The sequence below is a fragment of the Hyperoodon ampullatus genome (genome assembly GCF_949752795.1).
Source record: "Hyperoodon ampullatus genome assembly, chromosome: 13".
In the NCBI taxonomy this organism is placed as follows: domain Eukaryota; kingdom Metazoa; phylum Chordata; class Mammalia; order Artiodactyla; family Ziphiidae; genus Hyperoodon; species Hyperoodon ampullatus.
In genome coordinates this window covers 50,159,266-50,177,625 of record NC_136926.1, presented here as the reverse complement: position 1 = coordinate 50,177,625, position 18,360 = coordinate 50,159,266, and positions in this window count along the sequence as shown.

The following is an 18,360-nucleotide window of genomic DNA, read 5'->3' as shown; positions in this document are numbered from 1 at the left end:
TTAATTATGTCAGGGGATAGCTGATATAGGATAACTCCCAAACATTCCTTTTTTTAAAAAAAATGAAAGTTCATTTATTTTATTTTAGTTTATTGGGGTATAGTTGTTTAACAGTGTTGTGTTGGTTTCTACTGTAGAGCAAAGTGGAGTTCCCTGTGCTATACAGCAGGTTCTCATAGTTATCTATTTTATACATATTAATTAGTGTATATATGTCAATCCTAATCTCCCAATTCCTCCTGCCCCCCTTTCCTCCCTTGGTGTCCATATGTTTGTTCTCTACATCTGTGTCTCTATTTCTGCCTTGCAAACAGGTTCATCTGTACCATTTTTCTAGATTCCACATATGTGCGTTAATATACGATATTTGTTTTTCTCTTTCTGACTTACTTCACTCTGTATGACAGACTCTACGTCCATCCACCTCTCTACAAATGACCCAATTTCATTCCTTTTATGGCTGAGAAATATTACATTGTATATGTGTACCACATCTTTTTTATCCAGTCCTCTGTTGATGGACATTTAGGTTGCTTCCACATCCAGGCTATTGTAAGTAGTGCTGCTATGAACATTGGGGTGAATGTGTCTTTTTGAGTTATGGTTTTCTCTGGGTATATGCCCAGAAATGGGATTGCTGGGTAATTCTGTTTTTAGTTTTTAAAGGAAACTCCATACTGTTCTCTATAGTGGCTGTATCAATTTACATTCCCACCAATAGTGCAAGAGGGTTCCCTTTTCTCCACACCCTCTCCAGCATTTATTGTTTGTAGATTTTTAATGATGGCCATTCTGACCACTGTTAGATGATACCTCATTATAGTTTTGATTTTCATTTCGCTAATAATTAGTGGTGTTGAGCAGCTTTTCATGTGTCTCTTAGCCATCTGTATGTCATGACACAATACAGATAAAATCCTAAAGATGCCACCAGAAAACTACTAGAGCTAATCAATGAATTTGGTAAAGTTGCAGGATACAAAATTAATGCACAGAAATCTCTTGCACTCCATACACTAACAATGAAAAATCAGAAAGAGAAATTAAGGAAACAATTGCATTCACCACTGCAACAAAAAGAATAAAATACCTAGCAATAAACCTACCTAAGGAGGTAAAAGACTTGTACTCAGAAAACTATAAAACACTGAGGAAAGAAATCAAATATGACACAGATGGAGAGATATACCATGTTCTTGGATTGGAAGAATCAATAGTGTGAAAATTACTATACTACAATCTACAGATTCAATGCAATTCCTCTCATATTATCAATGGCATTTTTCACACAACTAGAAAAAAAAATCTTAAAATTTGTATGGAGGCACAAAAAACCCCGAATAGCCAAAGCAATTTGAGAAAAAAAAAAATGGAGCTGGAGGAATCAGACTCCCTGACTTCAGACTATACTACAAAACTACAGTAATCAAGACAGTATGGTACTGGCACAAAAACAGAAATATAGATCAATGGAACAGGACAGAAAGCCCAGTGATAAACCCACGCACCTATGGTCAACTAATCATGACAAAGGAGGCAAGAATATACACTGGAAAAAGACAGTCTCTTCAATAAGTGGTGCTAGGAAAACTGGACAACTACATGTAAAAGAATGAAATTAGAACACTCCCTAACACCATACACAAAAATAAACTCGAAATGGATTGAAGACCTAAATGTAAGACCAGACACTATAAAACTCTGAGAGGAAAACATAGGAAGAACACTCTTCAACATAAATCACAGCAAGATCTTTTTTGACCCACTTTCTAGAGTAATGGGAATAAAAACAAAAATAAACTAATGGGACCTAATGAAACTTAAAAGCTTCTGCACAGCAAAGGACATGATAAACAAGACAAAAAGACAACCCTCAAAATGGGAGAAAATAATTGCAAACGAATCAACAGACAAAAGGATTAATCTCTAAAATATCCAAACATTCCCTTTTGATCTTACTATAATTGTTCCAGCTCAGACTTTCACCATCACAGCACTAGCCATTTAACAGTTCCCTTTGTTTCTAGTTTTGCTCTTCAAACTACTAAAATGGAAATCTAATATTGTTGCTATACCATTTAAAACTATCCTGCTTGGGCTTCCCTGGTGGCGCAGTGGTTGAGAGTCCACCTGCCGATGCAGGGAGTGCAGGTTCGTGTCCCGGTGCGGGAGGATCCTGCATGCCATGGAGCGGCTGGGCCCGTGAGCCGTGGCCGCTGTGCCTGCGCGTCCGGAGCCTGTGCTCCGCGATGGGAGACGCCACAGCGGTGAGAGGCCCGCGTACCGCAAAACAAAAACAAAACTATCCTGCTTCACTAGCTGTCCATCACCTATTGCCTACATGCATGACATCAAGGAAGGAAGACCCTCATTATTTCTTTTGCTTCCTTCGTGTCTCACTATTTCCTAAAGACTTTCTGCTCCAGTCCCCTAAACCAGGACACGGTACTTTCTGTAAAGAGTCAGATAATAAATATTTTAGGCTTTGTGGACAAAAGGTCTTTGTCACATTATTCAACTCTGCCATTGTAGCACAAAAGCAGCCATTGACAATACATAAAGGAACGGGCATGGAAGTATTCCCATAAAACATTTTTTATGAACACTGAAATTTTAATTATATGTAATTTTCATGCGCTATGAAATATTCTTCTTTGAGTTTTTTCCCCCAACCATTTAAGGGTTTAAAAAGCATTCTTAGCTCACAGGCTGAATGAAAACAGGTGGTGGATTTGTCCCATAAAGGATAGTTTGCCCACCCTTGCACTAAGCCATTCTAAGAACATTGAATGTGCCATGAGATTTCTGGCACATTTTTTCTTTGCTTGATGTGGCCCTATTGTTTAGACAGGAAAACTTTAACCTGAGTGAAGCTCAAAGAGAAGCTAAGCTTCATCAGCATCTTCTGTGAGGTGTTCCCTAATCCTTATACTCCAAAATGGGGAGAGGTTAATTACATCTTCTTTTATGTTCTTTAAATATCTATAGCACTTTTCTGCTTTACTGCAACTATTTATTTGTGTATCTCCACCACTCATTGAGAGTAATGGATTATGTTTTATCTATTTTTGAATTTCTGGCTCCTTTGCATATAAAGCCACTTAACATTTTTGTTTTATGGAGTCATCAAGGAAAAGGACAGCTGTTGACTAAGTCCTATTTTGTACATCATCAACTGATGAGCAGAAAAATTTCAATATGTGCCATGAGAGAAGTGTTTGGATGAGAACAGAAAATAATCCAAATGAGAGACAAAATTTTAGGTATCTAAAATAAAGTTGACTAGAAAGTACATTAAAGTATATATTCCTTTTAAACTACAGGGGGAAAATGCTTTGGAAGTTAAAATAAAAACAAAAGTTCTCTTCAGTTAAATAAGATGTGACTCTTTATGCTTTACCTTTTCTTGCATTTTATAGATCATCAAAAACATCAGTTTTTGAAACTTCTATAGGTAACAGAAATAAGAAAGTACATACAACCCTTTTGGTCTAGAGTTAAATTTTCCTATTATCAAGTTAGAAAAGTCATTTCTCATTTTATGAATTGAGTATTTTAAATGAAGCTGACAAGGAAGTTAAGTGTCCAGAGACTTTCTGTGTCGCTTTTTCATGAAGATGATTCTCAGTATATAATTTGGAATATAATATATGTAATTATGTATGGAATTTTGCAGCCTGTCAGGCAGATTGTCACAAAAAAAGTTTGTAAAATATGTATGCTCAAGGTAGATACCTGTTATTACACCAGCAAGCAGAGGGCCATGAGTAAATGAGCACCAACCCAAAGAAATTATTTATAAGTAAAACACCTGAGAGATTTTTTTCTTCTTCATAACATGTGTATAACATGACAAACTTTCTCCTTATTTATAGTTTTTCTTTTTTCCAAAATTTTAGTGGAAGAAATGGAATTTTCAAAAATGAAATGGATTGGGACTTACCTGGTGGTCCAGTGGTTAAGACTCTGTGCTTCCACTGCATGGGATGTGGGTTCAATCCACGTTTGGGATTGAAGATCCTGCATGCCATGTGGTGCAGCCAAAAAGTATAAAAAAAAAAAAAAAAGAAGAAATGGATTTTGGCTGAGGGTGGGCACTGAGATCACTGGGACCTTGTTTTCTATTGAACGTATCTGATTGATATTGCCTCACCTAGAGACCTAACTTACAAAATATATTCCTCTTCCTGATTTACAAGTTTTTTGAGGACAATGAGTAGGTCTTTTAAAATCCTTTCTCCTCCATGCCAAATATCTAACATGGTAGAATGGAATCTCATTGTAAAAAGTAGGTCAGTAGCAGGTTGGTGTGGGCATGAGGGTTTATGTTCTAAAGTTCACATATAAAGCAAAACTTGAACCTGTGAAAATGCTCTTAAAATATCTTACATCGCTAATAAAAGAAAACAGAAGTCAGATATAACAACTTTCAATAATTCCAGCACAGTTAGATCTTCCTGAAGCTTTGAAACAGATGATGGGTTGCAGAACAGATGAAGTACTTTGCTTGCATTTTAGGGGCCAAGTTGAACCCCCTTAAATGCACCCCATGTGTTTATATGCTATGACGATATTTAATGTTTAATATATAGAGTTGAATTTTTGTAACTTAAATATATTTACAGTGTGATCTTATACATGACAGGGGCTCAATGATTATTTGTTGAATAATTGATGGAAAGGGCAAATTAAAATATTACCTTTTTTCTAGAAGATAACAGATAAATATTGTACAAAAATTCCTTAATACATTTGTATTAATACTTAATATTAATACTTCTCTCTAGAGCAGGGAATTTATGACAAGGTCAGTTCATGCTCTTTACAGAAAAGGTTGAAGTATTTTACTGGAAGCCAGGTATTATTCTGCAACTCAGGAAAACTAGGGGTCCAGTCCTCTTGAGTTCTGACTGTTAATATCAGCTACAGATATGATCTTAGTTCTGCTGGCAGTTTTACAGTTGAGGGATCTCTAAATGTGCATAGTTATTCTGGTCAAATCCCATTTATTATTCCAGCTTTATGGGAAGTGATGTTTTTACAGCTTTGCTAAGATGCCCATGCCCATCAGCGGGTACCAGAGCTACACTTGTTAATAATGCTTGGAAAATTTGACTTATTCAGAATCCAATGCAATACAGTTTGCATGATGCCATGACCCAAAATGGTCTTGTTAAAGAAATCCAGAAACATAATTTGAAATATTAATAACTACCAATGCTGTTAATTTCTCTTTGTTATTATTCTGTGATAGAGTTCCCAAACTCACTGAGTTTATTAAGGAAGTGACTATCCTCATATAAGTATTAAGGAAACATGATTCATTATTTTATGGGCAAGAGATGAACAAGATAGCCGTTGAAGACAGATATCTCTGGAACACTTACTGTTAAGGAAACCAATAGAATGTTTTTTCCCTGATGTAAAAACAAAAACAAAATCTGAACAGAATTTGTAACAAAGACAGTAGTAGGCTTAATGGTAATTTTAAAAAGGAATGTTTGCCACAAAAAGTTACTTTCTCAATTATAATGATGGATTTACAAATATGAAGATCATGAGTGCCTAGTCCACTCTTTAGAGAAAAAATAAATCACCATTATAAATAGTAAGCTATCATTTTCCTTTTGGCAATTAATATCTTAGCTGTGAAGCATGTTTTTATTGTCTTGTCCTTCATAAACCTAAGTGGAATTTTTTATGGTGGAGATAGTTTTTGAAACTGTGATTAACTTTGAAACAAGTCTATAATAACAGTTTATGTAATGTCTGACTTCAGATAGGTTGATTCTTATTAATGCAGAGACAAAGCTACACAAAAAATTGAGCAGAAAATTTATAGCAAGATGAAGTGGCATAAAAGATGAGACAAGCATAAAAGATGGCATCTTGAGTGGCATAAAAGAGCAAATTCAGATAAGGAAAAAGGAATATTGTGTTTTGGTTGGTTTTTCTTTTGGACAGATTAATTTCTGGTTAGGGAAATATATCTGCCACATTTAGATACTTTTGCTTGAGTTTCATGCAACTGATTTCCATAAAAATAAAAATTTCACTCATATAACGGGAGAAACAGAGAGCTACACACAATAGACATCATTCCCTTAATTTTTCAGTGTTATTTATTTTGGAATGGGGATTACAAAATATGTAAAACACATAAAAATACTATATAAATCATAAAGTCATTTCTACAGCTTGTGTGAATCCCTTACTTACATATTTCTTTTAGGATATAAAAAGATCATTTGGAAAATCAAGATAAAGTGTTTGCTGAACAAATTATAGAATCAATCACCTAGTAATAATAATATTTCATATTTACATAGTACTTTACAATTTACAGTGCACTTCCACATATGTTATATCATCATGGTTTTAAGTCGTCTCTCCTTTAAAAACAAACATTTACACTAAAAGTTATCCAGGTACCACAGGTGAAAGACATTGAAAAGAGAAAAGCCAATGAAAGATGATGAATCAATTAATCAGAAGATAGATGATGTATTAGAAGCCAATTTGAAGGATTTCAAGGCACAAACAGTCAATGATATCCATATCAATTACAGGGGAGAAGTCAAGTAAGACTCAGACTCAAACTTGTCCATTAGATTTGACAATTGGAGGGAAAATGGGGGGAGCAGAGAGAGGGAAATTGTGGGCAGAGGAGGATTTGCTCTGAGGCTAATGGAGTTTCAGCATCAGGACCACTCAAATGCAAATTCTCCTTCATATTCCTAGTCTCATGGTCATAATTCATAATCTGTCTTCTTAAAATTGACCTCACAACTCAAAAGCTTTAGGTCCCACAGCGCCTGATCCATTTCTGACTTTGGAGGTGGAAGCCTGATACAATGAATCGAGATATAAATGGGAGAGGAGAGGAGCAGATTGGGAGTGTGAGTTATTCTTTCAAGAAGCTTGCCTAGGGACTTCCCTGGTGGTCCAGTTGTTAAGACTCTGCACTCCCACTGCAGGGGGCACGGGTTCAGTCCCTGGTTGGGGTAGAAAGATCCCGCATGCCAAGTGGCTTGGCCAAAAATAAATAAAATAAAATACAATAAAACAGTAAAATCTTGCCTGTGGTCAAGTGAGTTGTGTATATATACAAAGAGCCAGCTTCATGTGTTTGTGTCCAGTACATTAACACAGGGCCCTGTGCTCAGAAGGGCACCACACTTGGGGTTTATTGCTCTTCCACTGCTGTCCTGATATTATTAACAACTCTTTTAATTTATGTTTTATAAGTGAGGGCTGATCAGACAGGGAAACAGCACTGGGGCCCCATCTCCCACCACTTCCCTCCCCCCATACGAGGCTCTCTGCTACTTGCTTCCCAAACCCCTGGCGCTCCAGGCCCACTTGATCTCTGCCTCCCTGCTGCCCCTGCCCCTAGAAGGAGCCTGAGCATGGGCACGAGAAGGGTCAGGGGTGGATATGTTCATCCTGCCATGTCTTGGGGCTGGGAATAGTGACAGCTGGCACATCCGGGCTGGCAGCATCACAGAGTGTTGGGTGCATGGCCGGCCAGAGGCCATGTGTCAGCAGAGACTAACATGTAGCCCATCTCGGATCCAGGTACTTATACTTCCCAGCGTGGAGGTTTAAAGATCATTGGGTTTGTATATATTAATCCCATCCTCCTAATTTATCCCTACCCCCACCCTTTCCCCTTTGGTAACCATAAGTTTGTTTTCTATGTTTGTGAGTCACTACTGTATGTAAAATAGATAACCAACAAGGACCTACTGTATAGTACAGGGAACTATGCTCAATATTTTGTAATAACCTATAAGGGAAAAGAATCTGAAAAAGAATATATATCTATATATCTATATCTGAAGCACTGTGCTGTATACGTGAAACTAACATGACATTGTAAATCAACTATATTTCAGTAAAATAAATCATTGGGTTTCACCCATTTGTGTGGCTTGGGGTGACTGGCTTGTGGGAAGGGAAGGTGACTGGCTAGCCTTTCCCAGGCCACACCCTTCCCTGGGCTGTAGTGCATGGATTGAGGGTGATACCAGGGGGTCCTGGCAGTCCTAAGGAACACAGATGCCTGACATGGTGAGGCAGGAACCCCGGGTGACTCTGAGGGTCTTCACTTGACAGCTCTGTGACTGGAGGGAGCCTCTCTTCCTCCTTCCAACTTTCCTGATTCTGGCATGGATTTGTCTCTTTTGACCAGCTGAAGGCACCCTCTGGGCATGAGCCACAGAATAGGAATTTTATCATCTTGGTGATGTCACATACAAGGTAAATACTCTGATATTTGTATTGAAAACTAGCATGACACAATATAAATATGAATGGTAAAATTTATGCTAAACATTTAACATTTTAGTTTGACTATATTTCGAATGACATTAAATAGTGAATACAAAACAGCATGACAAGGTGAGAGAAGGAGAAAGAGAGAGCACAGAAGACAGGAAAACTGCTTTACATGTACCTTTAAGGGCACTTTCCTCTACTTTTTCAACAAAGGGCTGTGTTTTCACCTCGCACTGACTCCGACAAATTTTGTAGCTCGCCTTGTATGAGTATGTTCAGCAGAAAAAGTAGGAGAAAGAAGACACGTGGGAAAAGCCGTCTGCTGGCCTAGCTGCAAGGGAGGCGAGAGTTTCCCATTTTGTTTTATAGTCCTAGGTAGTCTCTGTTTCCTACCAAAGGCCATCAAATTGGGGATTGTCCGAAACTAGGAAGTTCATATGCTGTAGGAAAAAACTGTAGGTGCCTCACTCATATCCCTTGAACCTTACCCCTTGCACTGTCCTCTGACTGACTGTGACATCCCATTGCCACTGTCTTTGCTTGAAGGCTATTTCCAAATCCAGTAAAAGGGGCTCTGCTCATTCACAGGGCTGGCTGGAAGTGCTGGGTGGAACTGGGTGCCTCAGGAGAAGGCCTCAGCCAGAGACTGATAGGCATTCCCTCTCTCTTGCCTCTCTCCTTGGGTGGAATAACAATGAGATGTGTGTTTTATACCATTTCCTAGAATTTCCAAGTGGGATTATGCTCTAAACTCTCACTGTGGCAGTTGGCTTGATAACGTAGCCTTTATTTGCTGCCTTCCTTTGTCTGATCCAACTTCCCTCCCCTAGTCATGTTTCCTTCACTTCCCATATAATCACCTTGTACTTGAATCTTTTCCTCAAAGTCAGCTTCTAAAGGAACTCAAACTAAGATGCCAAACAGCAAAAAGAATAACAAGTGTCTGTCTCGTGACATAAGCTTGTGCTTCTCTGCTTCAATAATGGCTATCTGTTCACATTTCCTTAATAACCCCTATCTTTCTGTAATGTAAAATTTCTCTAACTTGTCCTTTGGTTAGACCCACAAGATCTCAGACCATGTGACTGTGTATCCCTGGAGTGCATTGCAGAGGCTGTGTGTAACGGTGCCCAATAACTATACTAATACACACGTGAACAAACTCAGGAATGGTTATGTGTTTATCCCAACATAACAGCTCATGAAAGATTTATAAGAAAAATGTTCACCTTATTACTCTTATCCGAAATCCTGAGTGAAAGGGTTTTGATTATCTCTGTATTTTCCAATCTGCCCATTTTATTTTTGGCCTGGTTGCTGTGTAGATTGCAGGCATATGATCACACTAATTTGTGTATGTGAGGGTGTGCAAAGAACAGTGCCTTACTGTGGCTTTTTTTTTTTTTTCTTGAAATTGCAGAAAAATGTCTCCCAAATCTGTCTTCAACCTGGCGAACAATATTAAGCAGACACAAACTGGGGGGCAAACCTAGTTTCTCATCCCTGACGCCTGAAAGTTTTTGAGAAATCCAGGAGAATATGTATCTATCTTATCAGAGACTCAGCTGTTCTATCCCACGAGTTTGGTCCTAGCGTTTTCCACAGAGGTGTCCTTCAACATCTTTCTTACTGCTTTTCTGTGCTGAATTTAAAGTCATGAAATATGCCAGCTCAGGGCTTCTCAAATCTGAGGATCTCTGTTTCCTAGAGAATAAATTTGGCTCACCAGAGTTAATGCCACCCACATTCCAGAACCCTACCGGAATGTGGGCTCCAAGCAAACGCCTATGCATCCCTTTTACCTTCCATAGAGAAAAACAGCTTTGAAATTGTGTCAGTGTGAAGGTCAAATCTCATTTCTTTATCTTTTCTCTATTATTTTCACAATTATTCTTTTTCTCCTTCGTCTTAAAACAATGAACAGGAAACTTTACGGATGGCAGAATGTGTTAAAAGTTTTGAGCAAGTGTCTGTTAATAGCAAAAGAAGCAGCAAATTTTCCAGGTACTTCCATATAGAAAAATTTGCTAAAGCAATGAAAGAAAAATATGCTTTTCAATGTTCCAAGTTAGAGATCATTGCTAGTTTGAATAATGGAACATGATAATGTGAATGGCTGGGTGAGGCAGTAAAATCTCTCAGATAATCAACCGTCTTTAAAGTAAATAAATGAAGAGCTAAAACTTCAGTTCTAAAGTAACTAAGAACTTAAAAAGAGTTGTACAATTTTTTGGAATTTCCTACTGTGATTTAATATTTGAAGTTAGACATATTTTGTTAACATATTTTTTTAAAGTTGGTGACCATATTTCAGTGAAAAAGCATTTATATTTTTATTTAAAAATCACCAAGTTCCCAAAATGTTTTAAGATTATATAAGTTTCCTATTTCTGTTGTAATGAATTACCAAAAACTTAGTGGCTTAAAACAACACAAATTTATTGTCTTACAATTCTGGAAGTCAGAAATCTGGAATGGGTTTCAATGGGCTTAAATTAGGGTGTCAGCAAGATTGTGTTCCTTCTGGAGCCTGGAGAGGAAAATCCATTTTTGCTAGTTTCTAGGGGCTGTCAATATTCCTTCCTTTGACACATGACCCCTATCCTCCACCTTCCAAGCCAGCAACGATGGGTTGAGTTTTCACATTAAATCATTCTGATTCTGACACTTCTGCCTCTGTCTTTCATTCCTGGGGACCCTTGTGATTACATTGGGTCTATCTGGATAATACAAAATAATCTCCCTGGCTCAAAGTCAGCTGATTAGCAACCAAAATTCCATCTACAACCTTAACCTCCCCTTGCCACGTAGCATAACATATTCACAGGTTCCAGGGATTAGGATATGGACATCTTTGGGGACTCTTATTATGCATACTATAAGATGATTTCTAAAAATACATAAAACTAGCCAAAGAACATAAACTACAACTGAGAATTATACAACAAAGAAATAAATTGATAGAGATGTATAATGGTCCAGAAATTAAGCCAACAGAAAAATGCACACCAGTGAGGTCCTATATACCTCCTTTGAGTTCCAAGTCAGTAGTTCTTAAACTCTGGGTTTAAATCATGCTTCTGAATGCCATAATTTTGGGGGGCACTCTTGAAGGGATTAAAAGAATCAAAATAAAACTGATCATGTCACCAATAATTATATCACAATCACTGCCCCAGTATAATTCTCCTATTTTTATTAAAGCAATCACAGAGAACTTGATTGCCCTTAAGCATAGTCATTGCTTAAGTAGAACTGCTTACTGTTTATACCTAATTCGTCTATGAAATAATGAGGCAAAAGTCTTATATGTTCTGTAAAATCTTTCTTTTGGTGCCAGCCTAACTTTTCTTTATGACTCTCTCATCTTATTGCAGCAAGATGAACCCCATTTTACATTCTATTGAAAATTTCAGAGTAAAATGTTCCATTTGATAAACATTTCCATGACAACAGTTATACTCAACTGTAATTTTAAAAAAGTCTAAATGCTGGTCAACATATAGTGTACACCCATGCTATACCAGAGGGTCAAAGAATACCAGTCCTAAGCTCTCTATCATTAAATACAAAGATAGATACATACACTGATGTGCATCTGATCTGTAACATAATTCTTAATTCATAACGTGTAGGATAAAAACAGATGAAATTCTTAACAGAAAGCCAACTATTCCTGATAATAGTATTCTTATTCAACTTACTTTATCTCTAATATGCCTAGCACTGTTTTTTTTTTGGCTGTGTTGGGTCTTCATTGCAGTGCACGGGCTTCTCATTGTGGTGGCTTCTCTTGTTGTGGAGCACAGGCTCTAGGCACGTGGGCTTCGGTAGTTGCAGCACACGAGCTCTAGAGCGCAGGCTCAGTAGTTGTGGGGCACGGATTTAGTTGCTCCGCAGCATGTGGGATCTTCCCGGACCAGGGCTTGAACCCATGTCCCCTGCATTGGCAGCGGATTCTTAACCACTGCACCACCAGGGAAGCCCTGTCTAGCACTTTTCTAAGTGCCTTCACATACTTTAACTGATTTAATCTGTACAATGAGTGGCTTCTGTTTCTACTCCCACTTTGCAAATGAAGCAATTAAGGCACTGAGAGGCTAACTGGCCTCTCCAATGTCCCACTAATAAGTAGCTAATAAGTGGCAATCTGGGATTTGAATCTAGCTCATCTGGATTCAACTCTGTGCTTTTACCATACAATATTGCTTCTAAGAACAAAACCAAAAAATGCATCCTCACAATCCTCATAAAGAAGACATTATGTCAGGCTTTTAATGGAAGTTATTGCTTTGCATAACTTGGTCTATTGGGTATTTTTACCAATGGAAGACTGAGGAGAAAAATTATACCTTAATCATTGAAGGAGATCTTATATTCTTCTAGAAATCCTCTTTGCCTAGAATACTCTCCTCTTTTCCCTCCTCCCCTCTGAATTGGTTACCCTTTCTAATGTAGATCTTACCAGAAGTGTCATTTTTATTTTATTTATTATTTTTCATTGAAGTATGGTTGATTTGTAATATTATGTTAACTTCAGGTGTACAACATAGTGATTCAATATTTTTATATATCATACTCTATTTAAAATTATTACCAAATAATGGCTATATTTTCCTGTGTTGTATAATATATCTTTGTTGCTTATCTATTTTATACATAGTAGTTTATATCTCTTAATCCCATACCGCCTCTATCTTGCCCCTCCCCTCTTCCCTCTCCCCTGGTAGCCACTAGTTTGTTTTCTATATCTGTGTCTATTTCTGTTTTGTTGTACACATTGTTTTATTTTTAGATTCCACATATAAGTGATAACATAGAGTATTTGTATGAATTATTTCACTAAGCATAATACTCTCTAGTTCCACCCACATTGTTGCAAATGGAAGAATTTTATTCTTTTTCACGGCTGAGTAATATTCCACTGTATACCACATCTTCTTTATCCATTCATCTGTTGATGGACATTTAGGTTGCTTCCATGTCTTGGCTATTGTAAATAGTGCTTCTATGAACATTGAGGTGCATGTATCTTTTTGAATTATTGTTTTTCTTTCCTTCAGATATATGCTCAGGATTGGAATTGTTGGATCATATGGTAGTCTTATTTTTAGTTTTTTGAAGAACCTCCATACTGTTTTCCAAAGTGGCTGCACCAATTTATATTCCCACCAACAGTGTACAAGGGTTCCATTTTCTCCACATCCTTGCCGACATCTGTTATTGGTGGTCTTTTTCATGATAGCCATTCTGACAGGTGTAAGGTGATATCTCACTGTGGTTTTGATTTGCATTTCCCTAATGATTAGGGATGTTGAGCATCTTTCCATGTGCATGTTGGCCGTCCATATGTCTTCTTCGGAAAAAAATGTCTCTTCAGGTCTTCTGCCCATTTTTTAATCAGGTTTTTTTTTTTAATTGAGCTGTATGAGGTGTTTGTATATTTTGGTTATTAACCCTTTATCAGTCATATAATTTGCAAATATTTTCTCCCATTCAGTAGGTGGCCTTTTTATTTTGTCACTGCCTTCCTGAGGTATTGCTTCTTTAAGAAATTTCCTGTGCTACCCTGTTCCAATATTTAATTGCATTTTTGTGTTAAATGTTCTAATAAAATGGTGTTCTTTACTCTCACAGTGCTCATTTCAGTTTATAATTAATTTGTTTAAATTTTTATTTCTTTGTTTTGTTTAATTAATTTGTTTGTAATTTATTTTGATTAAAATGTATCTCTTCCACCAGACTGTAAAATCCTTGAAAGAAGAAACCATGTCTATTATTTGTTCCCCAATGTACCTCGAGAACTAGCATGGTGTCTGTCACATAGGAGATGATTAATAAGCATTTGTGGAATGAATGACTAAAATCTTCGTGGTTTGTACATCACTTCTTTTTTATTATGAGTAATTTTATATCTCAAATTATAGGACTAATTAATTTGGTTGCAAAAAATGATGTGAAAATATTTTATTTCTGAAATTCTATGTTTATTATGTCTAGCAAAACATGACTTTTACATAGATACAAGATGAAGAATGAGGTTGGTCTCACTATTACTCACTGTTCCTTGTACATACCCTCAAATCCCATGCCTCTCACTGTATCCTACTCCCTTAACTAAATCAAATCCAGCTAAATCCAATACTTTGCCTCCACTGTGCCTTCACCTGCAGTGTTGACCAATACTGAGCAAAAAGACAACACGACAGCTGGTAACACCATAAATCTATGCTGTCTGACTGTAAGTGGCTTCTTACTATTTTCTGGCAATTATACCATAGTCCCTCTTCCATTCACTCATATTCTTCTAAAAGACTATTTCTCCTCTCTATTTCAATGTCTAACACTGCCTCACTTTTCCTCACGTTTGAGTGATATCCTGGTTCTCATTTTACTGAAAGGAAAACCTCCTCAAGGTCACATGACCACCTCTGTCCACCTACCCGTGTCTGTGCTTGTTACTCTGCCTTGCCTCCTGCTACCATGGATGAACCATCTTACTCCTTGACTAGATCCCATTCTCTCCTGAACCTTCAAGCTCAGTCCTCCAGCACTTCTCCCATCTTTCCCACAACTTCATTTCCTCTCCTGCAGAATCATCTGCTATTCCCTCTGCCTGGATGCTGTTCCTTCTAATCTTTGCCAAAGGGTCACTTTTCATTTGAGGACTTCTTCCACAATTTGTATCCAATTGCATTCCCAGTCTTTCTATTCCCCCTTTCTACTTTATTTTCCTTTATAGTAGTTACCACCATCTAACAGACTGTATATTTTACTGATTTGATTATTGTCTGTTAAAGTTCCTTGGGACAGGGATAGTTTATGTTTTATTCACTGCTGTATCCTGGTACCTAGAATAACACCAAGCACAAATAAGTGTTCAGTATGTACTTGGTGCATGAATGAATGAAGGAAGGTAATGATATTTTGTATAATTGTTTATAATTTACAAGGTGTTTTCATATTTATTCTTTTATTTAATCACAACCACTCAGAAACTATAAAATGACTCATGTCATTAGTCCCACTTTATAAGAATAAAAACTGAAGCTTAGAGAGTTGACAGAACTCTCTAAGATCCTTGGTCTTCTGCCTTCTAATTTATTGCACTTGCATTCACTCATTCACCAAATAAATATTGAGTGCCTGATGTGTACCAGACACTGTGCTGTGTGCTGGGGATATGGAGATGGGCAAAATGTGGTTGCTACCTTCCAGGAGCCCAGAGTCTGGTAAAGCTCACCAGATACTCAGGTTCTAGGATGAAAGTCTGAGTGGGGGTAGGATGAAGGAGGCAGAGGAAACACATGGGGAGTGGTGGCCAATTCTACCTGGTGGGATCAAGAAAGACTTGCAGGTTACACTTATGTTGAGTCTTGAAAATCAGGGACCAGTTTGCCAGGTAAGTAGAGAACAAAGAATCTGAACAAAGGAATAAGTGAGAATAAAGACATCATGGTTCTGCTTATTATACTGAGTGACTTTTAAAATAATACACTGCAATGATTTAAATCTCTTTGATTTGTCTGGGTATAAAAAGATTGTAAAGGATGGGAATAAAAAAAGACTGACTTTGTAATGAATATTTTAGTAACTATATTGGAAAAAAGAAGCTTTTATGGAGATATGAATAGTTTTGAGTTTTTTTAAATAAATCTAAACCTTTTATTGGAATTAACAGGTGAATAGGCTCTGAGAAAGAAATTAAGTAGCCCAAGCAGAAGCTTTAAGCATATTGATCTCCGAGGGTGTATTGATTTGAGTACAAATTTGAAATCAACTTTTCTATTAATTTGTCAAAATCTGACTTTAGCTCGGAGAGTATAGTTGTGATTGTGTTAAGGCTTCTGTGCATACATGATGTACGCTGTACACTGTAGGCCCTATGGGTGGAATTACCCCCCTCCAGATGCATCAAATGTATTACTCTTTACTAGCAAAGTCCTTCCCTGTATTTGGCCCCTCGATGATAAATGTCTGTGTGAGACTATTTTGGTCATATGGTTAGAATTACCTAGGAGGGAAGAGAGAACTAACCTTGGGTGAGGAAATAAGAAAAAGGAATGAAGACCTCAAAAAAATTGGAATTTTTGGTTTTGGTGACCAAAATAAATTAAAATTCCAATGTACTTAGAATTCAAAACTGAGTGATTTTCTCCATGTTTCTTTATAAAATTTAACTTTTATTTTTATCAAAGTAATACATATTCAAAAAAGTTTTTTTAAACAAGCTTATAAAAACAGCAGTTTGCCTGCTTCACTCCTCCCCACTCCTACTTCAGGCTTTCTAGAGGCAACCACTTTCAACTCTGTGAACTGCTTTTTCTGTTATTTTCTTCTGTATTTCTAAATAATATGCTCCTATTGTTATTTCTTTATTTTTCAACCTCAGATGTGTTTTATTGACTCCTTCTCTAAGAGAGAAACAATTTGCCTTCTTACCACTCACCCCCCACCAACATACAACTTTGCTTTTCCCCATCTTCCAGATACAGTTATTCTGCAACTCAGGCTTTGGTCAATATTGCAGTGTTTACATTATCAGGACTGTGAGGGGGCATTTTGTGTGTGTTCATGATTGCACTCTGTGTACGCTTAAAACAATATGTAAGTATTTGTGTTTATGTGGGATTTCAAATATTCGTTCAATTCCTTAATGTTATAATTTTTAAAATGTTTTACTTTAAGGTTTTAAGTTCAACATACAAATTTTATTATTCTATCCCTAATTGATTAGTATTAATAGTCATTTATACGAGAGCATTTTACTAATGTTTGGTCCCATTTACAAACTTAACTCGTAAAAATCTTGTAAATAGCTTTAAACTTTATTTCCTATTTAATATTTTTAAGTATTTCATTTTGTTGCCTAATAAACAAAACCAAGAATTTAAATAATCCTAGTAAATCTAGCAAAGTAAACTTGTAAATATTGTGATTCTCCAGTTATCCTAAACATTCTAACATGGCTGATATATTTCCTAAATTTCTGTTATACTTTCCAAATAAAAACCTCAAGACAAAGTCAGATACTCTAGAATATTAGGACTAATCTGTTGGATTAACTAATTTGTTGGAAAGCCAAATTCTTAAATACCAAATTAAAGCAGAAATATTAATGTGTTTGTTACGGGCTAAATTTAATATATTATTTTATACATTACCCTAAATTTCCCAGAGTTAAAGACTATTACACAAAGAAAACAATTACCTTTTTCTGAGCAAATTGGAATTCCTATCTTAGTGGACAGTGCTGGCCCAAGCCAAAGCCTAAAATTATTATTATTTTTTAAGGTAAATATTTTTTAAAATTTTTGATCTTGGTCTGTGTGCCTGGGATTCCAGTAACTAATTTCTTAATTTTTAAATTTAATTTGAGTCCGAATCCCTTCACCCCCATACCTCCAAAATCAGGTTGTTTCGTCACATGATTGGATTATTCTGGTTGATAATATTCTGAATTATTTTAACAGTCTTCACTTTTGGTGAGGTTGCAAAATCTACAAGTATTTAAATAACATCCAGTGTTATTTTGTATACTTCACGTCTTGAATTTTTTTTTTTTTTTTTGACCACACCATGCGGCTTGGGGGATCTTAGTTCCCCCACCAGGGATTGAACATGGGCCCATGGCAGTGAAAGCGCCGAGTCCTAACCACTGGACTGCCAGGGAATTCCCTTGATGTTATTCTAAACGACCATCATTATATAAATATTACTCTAGTTGAGCCACATCATGTTCTATTATTATATTTCTTATCTTAAAAATATTACTTTTCATTGTTTTTGCATTTGCTTTATAATTTTGTTCCTAACTATAGTTTATGGATTCTAAGACATGCTCTTTTTTGTTTTCCATGTTAATATATCTGAAATTAGAACTCCAAATATGAACGTTTACAAAGACATTGATTTATTTTGTTTGTATTTGCTCTGCATATATAGTTAGTGTAATAGAAATCCATGTGTACATAAGTCTAAATTTCAATAATTATAGAAGAAAACAGTCATATTTAATTGGTAATCATTTTTTCATTAGTAGTATATAAAATGCTGTTTGGTACATTTTATTTATTTATT